The following is a 17,784-nucleotide window of genomic DNA, read 5'->3' as shown; positions in this document are numbered from 1 at the left end:
CACATTTTCTAAGCATTTTTTGTTGTATACAGTTTATCATCTTGGACTGTATTTATAAGAAGCACATGTTCAAAAAAAAAAAAGCTGCAGTTTTCACTTAAGGATTATTTTACAGAGAATTCGGTGAGCCAGCTCTTTCTTAGCCTTTTTTCTGCTTTAGTCCCAATAGAAATGGGATTTTACTGTGTTACCTACGTGCTGATAACACACAACCTGTCAAGGTTTGATGCTGTCCTTGCATCAATAGGTGGAGGAAGAAAGACCAAGTAAAGGAGGAAGTTCCCTGAGACTTCCCTTCACCTCCAAATGACAGATCAAGCTAGCCAGGGAACGGGAAATATCTTGGAAGGCTTCCTGGCTCAATTAAAATCCAACTTGGAAAAAATATTTTGTTTAAAGAGAAAAATGGTATCTCTCCAGTGAACACTGTTTAGGACAGCTGCTCCGGGGAAGGCAGGTGGTTGTGACTACCCTGAGGGCTTCAGAGATACTAATATTTAAGCCTCTCGCATTTCACTCAAGTTCAGTGCAGCTTCCTAACGCCTGGAGGAAGACAGAGCCGGAAATTCACAAGCCACAAAGCAGGGAATACCTTCTAATTTGGCCCGAGGAGGGACTGTTTGTCTGAATTCCCATCTCAGCCTCTCTACTTGCTGTTAGCTCACAAAGGCACTGCGTTTGAGTTTCAAAGCCGGCTCCTTCCTCCCCGCACAGCAAAGACATAACATGTCATCAGAACCCAGGCTTTGCCAGAGCCGTGATTTGTTTGTCTAGACTGGTCATTGAACTCTGTTTATTACTAAACATCACGCGGAATGGGCAGCAAATCAAAGGGGATTCTGGGAACCTGCAAGTCCTGGCTGCCTGAGCACAGCCAGGACCGCAAGGGGACAGGCTTCCTTCTCAGTTTCTGCAGCCTGGAGAGGCCCACCTTCCCCAGGGCCCGGAGGGTGACCACTCGACGAACCTTTCATCTTCTTTCCCACCCAGGACATGACCCCAGGTCATTTGCAGCCCCCAGAGCCCCTCCCCACCACTGCTGGAGCGGCAGCCCTTAAGAACTATATTCTGGGCTGTGCGTGGAGAGGTCACTAGGAATGAATAATGATTAACATTTGAAAATGGAATGTGAGAAGAAAATGCTACCAGTGGTGGCAAAATAGTCTGCCAGAAGAACAGAGGACCAAAACAACAACAAAATGTGTATAAATAATATCCTCTTTTCAAGATGTAAATGCACTATTTATAAGAACTCTTCTGGTTTTGTTTTTTTTTTTAGAAAGACACATAATTAACAGATACACCATTATCATTTTGATGGATAATTGTTGCCTAATTTCTAATGAATATACAAGTTCTCTACTTTAAAAGATTTGATCTAGAAGATAAAATGAACAGAGACTCAGGCTTTCTTTAGAAAATGATGTGCAACTTGATTCTTTTGAAAGAAAAAGCATCTCTGTGGCCTCTAAAAATAGAACTGCTTTGGACAAAAATCAATTCTCCTGTGCACTATTTTGGAAACACATTGATTCTGTTAAGGAAGACCTATGAGCTGAGAGAGCTACTCCGGTAAGAGTCAGGGTCTCAGGACGCAGGGCTTTCTCTGGAAGGGCCCAGGTATCTAATCCCTATGAACTTTACACATTACCCAAGTGGGGGTAAATTTTCTAATCTGCGTTTCACTTTTGCCGAGAATTGAAAGCTATCCCACAAAGGGATGTTAAGCAATACGAAACAGCACTCCCAAAGGAGGTCCACCTTCTGCACTATGACAATTCCATGGTCATTTATTCATCAGACAAAGAAAGCGAAAGAGTCAAAACTGCCAGAGCCCTAGAGCATGGCCAGGGCCTCCTGGCCCATCCCAGGAAGTCTGTAGGTGCAACAGCCAATCCACTGTGCACACTCTCTGTCTGCACCCACGGGCTAGAACTAGAGACGGGTACAATCCCGTGGGGTCAACCACAGCCATGGGTCTGCAAGTCCTCTGATAGTCCTAGGGAAATTCCTGGGGGACTGAGGGATGGACAAAACCAACCAAGATGTTCCTGGGGCCCATCCCAGCCAGGGCCCTTGGGATGGCTTCTAGAACCCCAAAATGACTAAGAGGACCTCGGGGTGCTGCCCCATTGAATCTGGGGTGATGCCACAATATACTCATCTGATTACCGGGGGTCTCAAGTTTAGCTGCAGCCCTTTCATAAAACTGCTAGTGAAGTCAGATGCCGTATTATCATCCCTGTCATAGGAAGATACAAGCGATTTTGTGATGAGAACGAATCATGGATAATGAGCGTCCCATTTATGTCTAGGAGTAAGATCCCCCTGATCTAGCTAGTTAGGCTCCATACCGGTGCCTTCTGCTTTTGTTCTGACCCTGCCTCTCCTCGGCCTCACCAGGTAGGTGCCTCTAATGCTGAAATGCTGGCTGAATTAAATTGAGTAAGTTCAGCTACACTTTTGAAAACTCCAAAACAAAACAAAAGAGCAACGTAGGCATTTTCATCCAAGTGCACACAGCAAATCATTTTCTAAATCATTTAAAGGCTGAAGGGGATATCAGATGAAAGTTGAAAGAGTGGATTATGAGAAAGGATTTCCCCCACTCAATTTGGACATTGATTTTTCTTTTCTTTTTTAAAGAAGTCTTCACATAGATGGTACGAAGTTATAATTTAACTCTCGAGTTAACTATTGGTCCCCTTGTCTTTCAAGCCATACAAACACAAAGGGCTTTAATGATTTTTAACTAAGAAAAGAAAAAATATGAAAATCTCTTCTCTCTCTAACGCCAGTCCCCTGGCCACTCAAAGACTGGTCTGTGAGATCTTTATCCACAGGATCCATTCATGAAAGTAGCACAGGAAACTCTCAACAGTCCAGACAACTTTAAGCTTGACAAACACAGGAAGGTTACGAGCTTAAGAGGTTCTGGTCGTGCAGTTAAAACTTTATTTGAACACTTGAATAATCATTTCCCTCCTAAAAAGAGGATGGTGGGTTTTTAGCTCAGTCAGTTCTCAGTCTCAATTAGACCAAACCTAACACACAAACAGCTTCCTCCATCACGATAAAGAAAAAGAGATCTAGTCAGAAGAGATACAAAATAATAGATTTTACAAGGAGCCCCACAGAAAGACAGTCATTCTTAAGGACTGTTCAAGCCCACAGGAGACAGACATGGCACATGCGACATTTGTATGTAAAACCATCCTTTCGTTGCAACAGAGGACTTACTCCTTTACAAGAAAAAAAAAAAAAACTTTGGAAAAAGAGGACAGTGATTGTCACGGAGTTATGGGTTATGGGATTCAGAATAATTTTCCTTATTCTTTTTCATTTTTTCCAAGTTTTTACACAAAGACTAATTTTTACCTTTGAAATCAGGGGAAAAATTTTTTTAATTAAAGAAATCCTATGGTAGAATCCAAGGTGAGGAATCAGTCAGAGGAAGTGGAGCCAGCCCATTCCTAGCCTTTGTGTACATTAGAAAAAGGCAAGACTTCGGGGCAGGCACAGCCCGGGGGTGCCATTCAGGTTCCGCCCCACCCCCTACCCCTTCCAGCATCACCATAAACTGTGCACACTCAGTGTTGTGCACCCTTCTCTCTGTGGTCCGGGCTTGTCTAACGTCAAGTTCTGCGTATGTGTTCGTTTGCACCTATGTGTGGCTGTGTGACCAGGGTTCTCGACCTTTGCACACTGACCAGGAATTTGGTTCCTAGCGCTGTGGAATCTAAACTGGCCCAAACACTTCACTCAAACATTCCATCTACAGAAGGTACCCCAGATGGCTATAGCTTGAGACACAGATCAGTTTTATCTACATTTCAGCATGAAGGAATACCAGACAGGGCTTCACTCAATAAATACAGGGTATGGCGACATGGCAGATAAGAAGACGCCCGTGTGCACGTCCCCTTTCTGCACGTGCGACTCAAAGACAGATCTTTGCCTGTCACGGCGTTGGGTCCCTCATCAACCTCAACATCCAGAACAATTTCTTTTTACTTTCAAAACAATGCCCCTCGCCACCCCTCTCCCAGGACAATGCTCATACCTTTGTAAGTGGCCACACAGATCCTCCTGGCTGTGGGTGACACTGCCATTTGTAGTGTTCACTCTAAGAGCTACATGGACTCCCCTCAAGGTTCCATGTGTTCCTGGAGCCTGAGTATGAGAACATCCTGCTGCCTGGTCAGATCACTCGCAGCCCTCGGCTCTTCCCGTGTTGGCCAAGCTGCCAAGGTAACTGACAGTGGCTGTGAGAGGTGAAACCACCATCTACAACACCCAAGGGGCACCAAGGTGACACAGATGGAGAAGCAGGGAGGGAGGGAAGAAAGGGCCTATTACCCAGCAGGGCGAATTAACAGGGTTCAGTCTGACCATCGGGACTGGCTACCCAATTTGTTTTAAAAATAGTAAGAATTTCAGGACAGCCACACACAGCACAAACCAAGTGTGGGGCCCTTAGACGCAGCAGGCCCTGTGTGATGGCAGACACACACACCCTCCAAACTGGTCCTGCTTGCTCTTGGGAAAGTCATTGGCTCCCATGTCCAAATAGGCAGCTGTCAAATGGGCCAGAGTGAAGAAAGTAGTAAAATACAGAAACTTCTGGAGAAAACTCTCATTCGAAAAGATACACACACCCCGATGTTCCCAGAAGCACTATCTACAATAGCCAAGACATGGAAACAGCCTAAATGTCCATCAACAGATGACTGGATAAAGAAGCTGTGGTATATGTATACAATGGAATACTACTCAGCCATAAAAAAGAATAAAATAATGCCCTTTGTGGCAACATGGATGGACCTAGATATTATCATACTAAATGAAGTTAAGTCAGATAAAGACAAACATTATATGATAGCACTTATATTTAGAATCCTAAAAAATGACACAAATGAACTTATTTAGAAAACAGAAAGAGTTTCACAGACATAGAAAACAAACTTATGGTTTCCAAAGGGGAAAAGGGATGAGGGGGAGGATAAATGGGGAGTTTGGGATTAGCATGTACAAACTACTATATACAGACTAGACAAACAAGGTCCTACAGTACAGCACAGAGAACTTTATTCAATAGCTTGTAATAACCTATAGTGAAAAAGAATATATATGTGTGTGTGTGTGTGTGTGTGTGTGTGTGTGTGTGTGTGTGTGTGTAACTGACTCAGTATGCTGTTTACCAGAAATTAACACAACATCGTAAATCAACTATACATCAATAAAAATAAATAAATAAGCAAACAAACTCACAGGCCATCAGGAGATGTCCCAGGTCAGCCTTTAATTTGCATACAGCCCAAGGCATTTTTCAGAATAGTTTTCTACTTTTTTCATCTGGAGAATGGGGCATTATCACCGACAAACATCACAGTGATCCAACTTGAACTCGGCAGCTCCTGGTCCTGCAAGTGATGAGCCTGTTAAATACAGGCTGGATGCAATTATGAAGAGCAGTTTTCATTATGACACATCTGGATGGAATTCAAATCACTTTGCAAAAAAAAAAAAAAAACATGAAGCCATAATTTTCTCTCCCCATGTACTCATGTTCAGATAAAAATTAGTTGTGAAATGAATGAAGTTTACCTTTTTCTGGGCAGCCAGAGACCATACTAAGAGCCCTCACTTCCTGGAAACCCCTGGGCCAACCCCTGCCCAAGCTCCCGCCTCTACCAGCCCTCTGTCAAGGGCCCCAGAAAATCCTCATCCCAGCCTTCCTGGAATTTTCCAGGACCCCATGTTCCCAAAGATCCCCCCAGGTACCAGCAGGGATCCCAACAAAGAAAGTTATGTGTATATTTTGAAACCAGTTATTTTACTTTTATGCTCAAAAAGAAGTTGGAGCTGAATTTTTTAACAAAATTCATAGAGTTCAGGATCTCTCCAAGCTGGATCCTCCATCCTGAATAAACGGTTGAAGAAAAAATGTCCAGGCACCAACTCCAAAGCCTGCCAAGGCCAAAAACTGCTTTACAATGTAAATCACTCTTTTAAGAGAAAAGAGAAAACATCAAAATGCTAAAATTGGCGAAATTCTAAAAAAGTCCTGCTGAGATGGATGAATGGTTTGTGGGGCTGTAAAAACATACTCAGGCCTTGTATGAACATAGCCTTGGCTTTCAAACATACGAGCCACATCGTTACAGACGGTCTGGTGTGTACACTGCAGAGTCCTACCCGCTCACACCTCTAACCCACATACACCCACAGTTCCTCTTCTGGGGGACTAAGCAAACACAAGAAATTCCTAGGGCCTCTGGCTAAAATAGGCACTTCTTTATTCTGGCAGCTATATTTCATAGGAAAAAGGCAGGGGAAAGGAATGGAGATGAGGTGACAGCCTACTGTGTGCTAAGTTGTATGTTAAGCGCTTTCACAAGGGTTGGCCCCTCTTTTCTTCCCAAGGTAAGCCCCAGTTTAAAGATGAGTGGCCTCAAGTCCTCTCCCCTGCACTGGGCAGAATCCAGCCCTGAAAACAGAACCGGACTGGAGGCCGTGGCCATCAGAGCACTCCAGCAAAGCAGCTGGACAGGGCACCAGGGTGTCCAGACTGGCAGGCAGAGCACAGCCCGGAGGAGGCAGGCGCTGTGAGAAATGCACCTGCAGTCAGGCCGCTGCGGCTAGTCCTCTGTGCCCAGAAGAGGGTCCCTGTCATCAGCACCCTGTCGGTCTGCAACCATTGAGTCAGTGCGCATGAGCAGTGCACATCCCACAGGTGAAGAGCCCGCTGCCTGGCTCAGAGGCTGGTTCTGCTCTTTACCTGCTGGGTGACCTTGAACAAGTTACTTAGATGCTCTGCCTCAATGTCCAGTACCAAACTGAGAGATTTTGAAGCTTTGCATAATTTAATACATCTAAAGCCCTTGGAACAGTACCTAGGACACAGAGACAGGGTGATAATTGTTACATGCTATTATGTACCAAGCATGTTCTGCAGCAGATCTGGGACCCCAGAAAGTTCTCTCAACTCCAGAGGCAAAGCCATCTGTGGGAAGCCTTGAAGCCCCCCAAAATAGCCTCCTTCCCCATCACACAGTGTGCTCAGTGGTCTGTGCTCCAAGAGAGGAGACCTTCGGATTCACAGCCCAGGCAGACTTCCGTCCGTGAGCGGCAGCCTGCAAACGGTGTGATGGCCCACATTCCTGTGACAGGACTCCCTAAGGCTCAACATTAAGAACCACCCTGGCACACTCATGGCAGAAATGGGTCCCTTCCCCTCTGCTGCTGCTGCTGAGAAAGACGATCAATCAAATCGCTGAGGCTGAAACCATTTGCAAATTCCAGGGGAGTATGGCACCCTCATTCCCCTTTATGATTGTAATAAAATGCTTGGGTGCTGCTAGGGGACTTGCCATCCCCCCAAACCAATCCCCACAGCTCCCCATGGGAGGGCCACCCTTGCAGCCAGAAGAATTTTCCCAGCATGGAGCCCATCAGCATTTCCATCAGCTGGGGAGCTGGTTTTGCTCCAAGACTATCAGGAGATTAATGGTTCAATTTGCAGCTGCTTAACGGTGTCCTAGGGAGCCTCCCCCGTGTCGTTTGCCCCAGGCAGCCCGAGGACTCGCGGTTAATGGGGCAGGTGGAGAAGCCATTTGTTTCCCCTTGACTGGGTGTCTCAACACTGATCGGTTACTCTATCGGGTGTCTGTATCTTAGTCTCAGTCTTGCTCTGATGGAAGGCTCCTCTCCCACGTACTTCTATCAAGGCCACGTATTAAATATCCAGAAACTGATAGCTTCAGCCCCACTTGTGTTTTCCAAGGATCCAGTCCTGAAGGAGGCAGATATCTTACTCAGCTTAAAACAGCAACACATAACACCCGCCGCCCCTTACCAAAATGATTGCGGTCTTTGCAGCGCTGAGAGCTCCGTCTGCACCTTCGCAGGGGACAGGAGACTTCATAAGATTAGACAAGAAAGGGTTATGTGTGGCTTGTTAGTTTCTCCACGCTCCTTCCCTGGCACCCCCGCCTGTCTGTTTCCACTTCTGTTCACTAAGACCCCTCTTACACATTTTGCCCCTTTCAGTTGAACACCGTTTCAGTGCCAATCACAGGATCGTGTGTTTCTATCTGAGTCTACCAAGCTGAATCCGGAAAGCTCAGTCCACAGGGGTAGTCTCCTCCCTAGAGGCTGGCCCTCTTACCCAATCACAGAACCCACAGCCCTGCAGCCTCCTCGGATGAAGGAAAGCTGACTGCGTCTGGAGTGTCCTCACAGCCAGCGGCTGCACTGGACATTGGAGGGGGGTTCCCCTAACTGGGCAGAGGGACAGAGTCGAGAGATCCCAGCCGGGTGGTCCCAGCACTTTCCACTGGGAGACTCCGCTGCCTTTGCTTGGGGACCACAGAAGTGCTGACACAGTTTGGCTGTTCTTTTTGGTGAATATCGGTTTACTCCAGTAATTTGAGATGGTGAAGGCAGCAGGACTCCTCCATCCTTATTCCTGGGGTATATATGTGGGGAGACAGCTCCCCATGGCTCACTCACATTCTGCACATCTTGTTAGCAAGCCCTTGACTGCCCTTTATTCTGGACGACTTTTTCAAGGATGTTTGAATAGAGAATAGTCTTCGAAGACAGAGATAATGTCTCTCTCCAGAGCTTAGTTCCACTACAAAAGATTTGGTTTCCCTAAACTCAGGTGTCATCTCCTGTACCATGACCCACTCCATGTGTAGGTATCATCTGACCCTTTTATCACCCTGTGGGGACTGAAGCTCAAGTCCTAGGTTCAATCCCCAGTGCCTCCATCAAAAAATTTTAAAAAAAAATTTTTAAACCATATATAAAAGTAACTACTGAATATCACCAGGCTAGTAACTCTTGGCTCTCCTATTTATAAAATTCCACTTGAAATTTCAAGGTAACATAAAGAAAACTGAAACTACTTGTGTGTTTCTGAGTAGAATTTCCCTGTGCGTGACTGACTAAAGCAAAGCCTAATCGTCTGTCCTTTTCTCTCCTCTCTGTTACCTACTGTGCAGTTTTCCTGAAGGCTGGTAGCCCTCTGTTATTATGATCCAGTTTAATCTCTTATATTCATATTTATTCTATGAATCAGTCTCTCCAAAGAGAAGGAGATATAAAGGGAGACTTGGAACTTCCAAGCTCTTTGAATTTTAAAAACACACCTGTACTGTAAATTGAAGAAATGGTTAATCCGTATTCAGGACGTAGTTCTCAGAAATGAGAGGCCCTCTGCGGTTTCCAGCTTAGCATCTGCAAAATCCACTTGCCGTTTAGTGAGAATCGAACTCTCCTTTCATCAAATAGGCCAGCAACTTAGCTTCTCTGTGTGATGACATGAATCAAGAGGCCCGTTCAAATCTTATCTTTCGGATTTTGCTGAACTGCCCAACTTGAAGCGTGTGTCACTTGAGCAAGGACAGACATCCTTAGCTTGAAATTTTCAAATGCCAAGGAAAAAATTTAGAATGTTCTTGACGTGAACAAGGGTTATCTTTTTGAAGAGCACTCAAATGCTTAGGCAACTAAAAGTTCCATTATTAAACACAGAAATAACTTTTCAAGTTACATTAGTGCTCATTTGAGTCGAGCCTCTGTCCTAGTATTTGTCACCAACAGTTAGTGTCCCAGCTGATGGAGATTGTTTGCTGTACATTTTTTCACTCTGTCTGCATGTAGTGAGGAAGAGCTGCTAGTCCACCAAACTGGTGCTGGGAAAATCCTGAATACTAGTAAAATCAGAACACAGTTTTGTCTGTTCAAAGCCAATCTTCTCAATCACCTTATGTGTATGTAAAGAAAAATTAATAAAGAACATTATATAACATTATAAAGAGATTTGTTTTATACAAAAAGCAGTTCCCACGGGAACTCTAAATTTAGTATTAGTGGGTAAATACTAAATTAACATGGATGTTATATGTGAAATTAGTATCTATTTCAAACCAATGGCCCTTACACATCAGGATTGGCATTGCCATGTCATGGAGGTATCCACCTTGGGGCATGATTCTAACTGGTCTGCCATTGCTTGGTACCATATAGGAATTCCTATTGTAATTGCTTTTAGGGCCACTTTACACAAAGAAAAGAATACGGGGATATTATCATTGAGCCTTGTTTGATCACCTGCTTTATTCATTGAACCCGACATCCAAGGACTTTGGATGATTTACGAGAATCAATTTTCTTTCCAAGTAGAGAGATTGCCACCACTGAGTACATCCAGAGAAAACGCCAGAGGGGCGAGAGGACTTCTAGTATGCTTTGAAGCTACTTTGAAAAGGCTAGTACTCATTTACTTGGGTGACTGTGTCCTGGTGTATTGTGCTTATTGAAAAATAAATGAGCTCTCTTATCTCCATGCTGAGAATAAGGGCGTTTCCTAGCAAAATGGGGTCCCCCACACAGAGTGCCGTCTCACAGGATGGCTGAACTGAGGTGTTACAGGGACCAGAAGGCTTCCTGCAGGAGGTCTTGCCACTGTGAGGCTCAGATACAGCTTCCTGGGGTCCCAGACCTGCTTCAGAAGAGCCTAATGGGATGTTCTTTGCAAAGCAGTTCTCTTCCCTCTCTGCCTGTTTACTCACCGTGCAAAGTTGAGCCTCCAGCGTGATGGAGCCCGCATCTCCTCACCACGTGCTGGGTGCCAAAAAGAAGCCAAAGACCAATGAGGCGATGAGGTTACCCAGTGCCCATGTGCAGGCGCATCAGGAGTAGCCATGCAGATTAGAGACCGCACTTCCCAATCTTTTAACTAGTTGTCATGGCAACAAAAAGGAAAGCCCGTTCCAGGAAAAATATCAGCTCCTTCCAGCTTGAGCCCAAGTGCCCAGTCTGGTTGGCAGTCAGCAAAGTGGCAAAATTGGTTTCTTTTGTTTTCTAGCCATGGTAGCCCTTAGTTTACCACTGTCCCAAGGACTGGGTGAGCAGGGAAGGCTCACAGGCTAAACCATGCCTCGACACAAAGCTGTTCTTCATCTCAGGATAAAGGAGTCCCAAAGGCAGCCCTGAACCAGAGTCTCCTCCCAGGTTCTTGTGTGGATTCCTCAGCTCCTGGCCCATTACTACTGAGAGAATCCAGAAAGGATTTATCCAAAGGCCTCCACCCCAGTCTCCGGGAGGGACTCTATTCCTCCTCCATCCCATCACTAGTCATGTAAGACACTTAGGACTCCTTTAGGGCAGTGTGAGAGTGTCTCAGGACCCAGGTTATCAGCTAAGACACTGTTCTCCACAGCTCCGTTAACTGGACTCAGGCTTCCAGCGTTAGCCAACTTCCTCCCACTTCTTCCCTATACCACCTCCACCCAGAGGACTACTGGGGGGTCTGGGGAGCTCTTCTCCTTCTACTCCAGACCTAAGCTGAGCTGTCTCTGCAATTCCGTGGTCACAAAGAGCAAGGCTCCAGGTTTTACACTCTTGCAGCTCGCACTCAGCCACTGGAGCTCGGGCTGGACAGCCTGCCCTGGGCTCCACCGCAGAACTTCCCCCCAAGGGGACTGCAGGTGGCCAGAACAGCCGCCTCCTCCTCCCAACACACTCGTCCCTCCTTCTACCCACTGTCCTTCCCTCTACCAGTTCTCCTTTCCAACTTTGAGGCTTCTTCAGCTTCTTTCTCCAGGAAGAAGGCTTCAGCATCCCAACCAGCTTCACTCCTAACCAACCAGGACTCACCACCTGTTCTCACCAATGGGGATCCAACCTGCCCCACCCATCCACACCAACACAGAGACGTGTAAATCAAGCTGATTTCCTGGTATGGTTTAATTCCCAAAATATTCATTGCTAAAATTTGTTGAGAATGAGAAACTAAGCTGTGGCTTTCCCTCCCGACCTGACAGCATGCTAAAAAGCGTTAGGACCAAGCCCTGGTGATGTGTTCAGCAGTAACTCAGCTGCGCGTTCCATAAACACCGGGGTCACATTCACTGGCCCCTCTGGTTGCCGCTAAGGCCATACTGCCCCTTGCCTCTCAGTGCTGATTCCACCACTTTTTAAACACACCTGCCACGTATTTCTCATCTGGAAGCCTACAGGCTGCACGCTTCTTTCAGTATCCCTTGATACTCCCTGTACAGACACAGAAAAAAAGGCTTTCTACCCTGGCTTAGAGCCTGCATGGACCCCAGACCAACGCTCCTCCAACCACAGGGTACATTGGCGGGGAGCTTGTTGTAAATGAAGGTTCCTGGGTCCCATCTGCTGTGGACCCCTGGAATCTTCTTTGGTGACAAACCTGTGAATCTGAGAATGGCTCTTTGAGAAACACTCCTATACAGTGTCTTAGGCGTTTTACTGCGTGCTAAATCCCTTGAGGCCAGGCGGTCACTCCTGGTTCTTCTTTGCGTCTCCCACAGGCTTTAATGCAGTTTCTGTCATACAGTGGGCCCTGCGTCGATTGAATGACACTGAAGAATGTCATTCCCTTGATGTTTGGTGCTTATTACCCCAAAGAGGGTACTGCACTGACCCTCTGATATCACACCGCCTGTTGTAAGAATGACAGGCGAGGAAGGAGCTGGTTATAAAAACAGCTGGTGTGTGCAGGGTTGGGGGGTGCTGTGAGTGAGATGATGGTGAATTCGTCTTCCCCCTGTTGCCACCGTCTCTTCTCCTGAGTAACCCTGTGTGTGCAGCCGGGTCATCAGGTTCCCTGCTGGAGTTAGTGAAATGTTAACTTTTCCCCATTAGCTGAGCGATAGTGGATCACTCATCTACTTTCCCACTCTTTAATCTCTGTCCCCACAGATGCCCTTCGCACATTCCTTTAGAATGACCCAGCTCTTGAAAGCGCAACCGCCCAGCCCTAAACCCAGCTCTCCAGCTGAGGCACCACCCCCAACGCCCTACAAGAGCCAGTGTGAATTCTCACGCCAGGGTTTCCTGGCTGCTCCTGGCCCTAGAATGGGAGCCCCAGTGTCCATCCCAGGCTCCAGATGGCGGGAGGTGAGCAGACAGCCCAGTCCCACAAAGGCGTGAATGAAGCCTGGAGGAATGTTAACAGCGGTATCTGTTTCATATCAGACTTGCTTTTAAATTCTTCAGCTTCTACCAGAATTTTTATTCTCCAGGAGCAGATAGATACTTTAAGCATATCAAAATGTTTTGTTTCTACTTTCAATCTAGGTGAACCATAGGACCAACAGGACTTTGAGAGTTTTAGTACATAGCTGAATATTTCACAGTGGAGTCCTGGTACATCTGTGCAATGCGTTACATTGCATTCAGGACTGAAGCTGACGTCTAGTGAATTAATTGTGCCAGACCGAGTGATGAGTGCTCTATCTATATATATTGACTTATTAAAACAAAACAATATCCCTATAAGGTAGGCGCCATAGTTATGCCGATTTTACAAGCAAGGAAAATGAAGCTTGGAGTAAGTTACAAGAGTATATACTTACTTAGGGTCAGACTTCTCTGTGGACTGTGAAGCCATCTCCTAGTGTGTCCTAATGCAGAAAGGCTCTCCAGCCCAAAAGGAGTTCTCTTGAGGGCTTGCCCCTCAAAATTTCCAGGATGAAAATCACAAAAAGTATTTGGGAAGCATGGGCATTTTAAGTGAGTGCACTTTTTTTTTTTTCCAAAGAGGGTGCCATTGGTATTCTAAGTAGACTATTTCTTCATTGTGCAGGACTTTCAGAATATCTAAGCAGAGGGGACCGCCTCCCCACCCCTCAAAGCTTTGCAGCCTTGCTCATAGTAGGGCAGCTCCTTTAGCTGGACACTTCTTACTTTGTTCATATGGAGAAAGTTCCAAGGAGTCACGATGGGAACCGGAGAAAGAGGGTGGCCCCCAGGTCCCCAGTGGTGATGAGGGCTGCAGCCCCAGGCAGAGGACGCGCCCATCCTAAACACAGGAATCAATGCTGCTGAAATACACCGACAGCCTGGATCTCTGCCGCTGGGCACTGCCCTGCCCACTCCAGCCCAGAGGAAGTTTCCAGGCCGGAGTTATTTCATTATAGAAGCAGTTCCTCAGTTCTCAGCAGGGCTTTTGAACTCCCAGGCTGTCCAGACTGCAAAGAGGCTGAAGCATCAGTGACACAAACCTCTCATTTGTAGCAAAGAGCACAGAGTCCCCAGGATGTGCAGTGCCGTGCCCAGCTCTGCAGAACTGGGGCCGAGTCAAGCTCTGAGTCAGGCCCAGGGCTCGCGCTCCGCCTCCATCCCCCGCCTCCCAGGACCAGGCAAACCTACTGGGCAAAAGCCGGGAAGACAAGTGCTGGCTGCCGAGATCGTGCAGGGGGCCTGAGGACAAGCAGGCAGAAGAGAAACGTGCCACACTGAGTTCTTTCCCAGTCTTCTTTGGCTGATCCAGTTTTCAGGGCAATGTCTTTTTTCTTTTGGAAAATCATGAGACTGTCGGAGGCTGGCCGATCACTTGTGTTCTCAGTGGTCTGATGACAAGAGTTGCCTGGAGGTGGGGAAGGGTGGGTAGATGAGGAGGAGGAGGAGGTAAGCTAACACTTGTCCACCATGTACGTTCCACCTGCCACACATCTTACAGCCACTAACTCATTTAACCCTCACAGCTCCATGAAGTCGCCACTACTGGTATGTCCATTTTACAGCTCAGGACACGGACGCACAGCGAAATGAAAGCAGCTAGGCCGTGTCATCCAGCTAGGTCAGTGTGATTATAGATGAAAATGAGTTGAACCACTCAGCACATCAAAGGGCCCTGATAACTACTTATTTAAACCTGTTTCAGAGAGCTTCAGTGTTTCCACACCTTCAGTAAAAGGAACCTTCTAGAATTATTTTTAGTCCAGAAGAATAGAACATTCATGTCTGTTTTGCGACCTGTTCAGAGACGTTCAATTTTCCAACTCTCCTAAAACTTAGCCACCATGTAAAAGGGATTATTTCCCAGTTACAGCTGCTTATAAGGCATCTGCAAAGCCCCCTCCCCACCACACACACGCCCACCAGGGAAGAAGCTCGCTCTTCAGCCATTATTTGAGAAGAGACGAGGTTGCTTTTTGAGCCCATGAATTCCCCCTCAGTGTTCTCTCAATGGTGTCTTGCAGGTTTATGGAGGGTATTAAATTTAAGTTCAGAAAGCCTGTGGAAAGAAATGTGTTTCTTGCTGTTTCTAAAAAAAAAAAAAACCTACCATCTGCAAAGTAGGTGATGGGTATTTAGTCTCTTGGAAAGGGTTGGCAAGTTCACCCCTTAAAAACTACAGACAAGAATCCACGCTTTACCCCTTATACTGGACCTCAAATTGCAGTAGTAAGTGAAATCGTTTCTCAACACTTATTCCAATAAATATGCTAGTGCTTTTAAATGGGGTTTCAAGCGAAGCCCTCCTCAGCCCCCGCTCCCTCTCCCTCACTCCCCCGTGGGCTCCCTGCACAGCAATCCATTCCCTCCTCCATCAGAGGAAAACTAGCACAAAAAGAGCCTTGTTTCTGATGAGGGTACCTGTCACCGACAAAGCAGAGGCAATGAGTTTTTATTGAGTGGACCCCTGTAATGAGCAATACATAAAAGATCATTAATTATAAGCCGTCCTCGGTCCCAAGCCCATACACGCATTTGCATTTCCAAAAGCTCCACTCGGCCCTTTTGAAAAGCTTTGCCCTGGTTTTTGACAGGCTGGTTGGGAAATGGCTACACCCAAAGGCACCGCCAGCATCAACACTCAGCCCACAAGACGTGTATTTAAATTTAAACAGCATAGTGTCCCAAGCCCAGGCTGCCCCTGGAAGGATGCTCAAAGGCAATGTCGGCACCGTCTCGGATTCTCACCACTGGAAGAAACACATAGCAACTGACAGGAGAGAAGGCAACGTCCACACTGATGGCGAACTTCCTGCCTTTTGTGCATTTGTGTCACAGCACGCACACCACCCAAACAGAGAATTCTGCAGAGTTCTGGGACCATGCATTAATGAAAAGAAAAAGGATCTGTCCTGTTTAGAGTAGCTCTGTTCTCCCTGGGAAATAAGGATTAACCTGTCGAACTAGAACAACTTATTGAAGCCACTTCTTCAGATAGGCTTTGTCTGCTCAACACACCGGAACAAGCCTCGTGTTTACATTTTATGTGACATGAAGTCTTATGATTGCTTACTTTAAAAGCAGAACGTGGGCATGCCTGTTCTCCACCATGCAGGGGATGTGCAGTATGTCTTAAAAGGCGAGAGGACACGTTGTACAAAACTCCTAATCACACTTATGGTTTGGAAAAGGGCAGGGAGGGAGGGGGGCTTGGAGCAGGGGGGAAGGGATCATACCTAGCGAGCCTAACAAAGTACATGAACGCATCATACGTCATCAGGGAAATGCAAATTAAAATGACAAGGAGATACCACTATACTCCTATCAGAATGGCCAAAGTCCTGAACACGGACAATACCAAATGCTGACAAGGATGTGGAGCAACAGGAGCTCTCATTCACTGCTGGTGGGAGTGCCAACTGGTACAGCCACTATGGAAAACGGTTTGGCAGTTCCTTGCAAAACTTAACATACTCTTACCATATGATTCAGCAATTATGCTGCTTGTTAATTTACCCAAAGGACTTGAAAACTTATGTCCACACAAAAACCTACACATGGATACTTACAGTAGCTTTATTCATAACTGCCACAACCTGGAAGCAACCAAGATGTCCTTCAGTAGGTGAATAGATAAATAGACTATGATATATTCAGATACTGGGTTATTATTCAACACAAAAAATAAATGAGCTATCAAGCCATGAAAAGACAGGGAGGAAATGTAAATGCACGTTACAAAGGGAAAGATGTCAATCTGATAAGGCCACATACTGTATGATTCCAAACATATGACATTGTGGAAAAGGCAAAACTGTAGAGACAGTAAAAAGATCAGCAGCTGCTTGGGGATGAGTTGGGGAGGGATGAACAGGCATACCCCAGAGGGTGTTAAGTCAGTGAAAATGCCCTGTAAGATACCATAATGACGGACACATGTCATTATGTATGTGTCTGGACCCACAGAACGTACAGCACCAAGGTAAACTGCGAACTTGGAGTGACACTGATGCATCACTGCAGGTTCATGGGCTGTGACAAATGCATCGCTCTGGTGGGGGGCGTTGATCATGGAGGAGGCTATGCATGTGTAAGGGGGAGAGGGTATACGGGAATTCTCTGCACATTTTTTTAAATTTTGCTGCAAACTTAAAACTGCTCTAAAAAAAAAAGACAGTAAAAAAATTTTTTAAAGAAAATCCTTAGAAACTATGTTAGGAGACCATCTTCCCCAGGTTTAGCAGGAGAACTCACAATAGTCAGGCAGAAGGAGTAACCGAATGACATCTATGTGAACTCTGTGTATATGCAAGAATGAGTGCAGTAGGAAGCAAATAGCTATTTAGAAGAAGACTAGTTCAGATTTTGTAATGTGGAAATGGGTCCTCATTTTCAATTGGCTTTATGCAAACCAGTATTTATAATTATAGTGATCCTAAAGTGTTGCATGTACATCAAATTTGTGTAAATCAATTTTTTCCTCCAATGAATTTTTATCTTTTCAGCTCTAAAGTGAACAGTTCTCTTAACTGTGCTTTCTAAGGTGCTTTGTCTTTATTGTACATCCTTCTTAAGCCTAATTTCCCCCAGCGTTCTGTCTTTTTCTTTTATTCATTCATCACATTTTTACTCAGCAAGTATTATGGATCAGGCATAATTCTAAGCATCGACCTTATGTTTATTTGCCATTCTGCCCTTTTATTTACGTCTGTGAATATTAGAACCATGTTGTAATCACACACACAAAAGGTGTAAAAGGCATAGCAATGACTGTTGAAA

The 17,784-nt window shown here is 45.8% G+C and overlaps 1 long non-coding RNA gene across 5 annotated transcripts in view; it reads right to left on the bottom strand.

Moving 5' to 3' along the window:
• The window catches only part of LOC140695650 (uncharacterized), a 141,395-nt gene that overhangs the window by 58,924 nt on the left and 64,687 nt on the right, over window positions 1–17,784 (bottom strand). The window contains exon 2 of one of the 5 annotated variants that reach the window (XR_012071384.1): window positions 5,272–5,511. The exons of 3 other annotated variants lie outside the window; for them this stretch is intronic. This is a non-coding gene — a long non-coding RNA (uncharacterized lncRNA). The remainder of the gene's footprint in view (window positions 1–5,271; window positions 5,512–17,784) is intronic. One more of the 5 variants, XR_012071383.1, reaches the window with a different exon arrangement.

This window comes from Vicugna pacos, chromosome 3 (genome assembly GCF_048564905.1).
Source record: "Vicugna pacos chromosome 3, VicPac4, whole genome shotgun sequence".
Taxonomy (NCBI): Eukaryota; Metazoa; Chordata; class Mammalia; order Artiodactyla; family Camelidae; genus Vicugna; species Vicugna pacos.
Note: the sequence above shows the minus strand (reverse complement) of the source record. Positions and strands in the feature narration are given on the sequence as shown.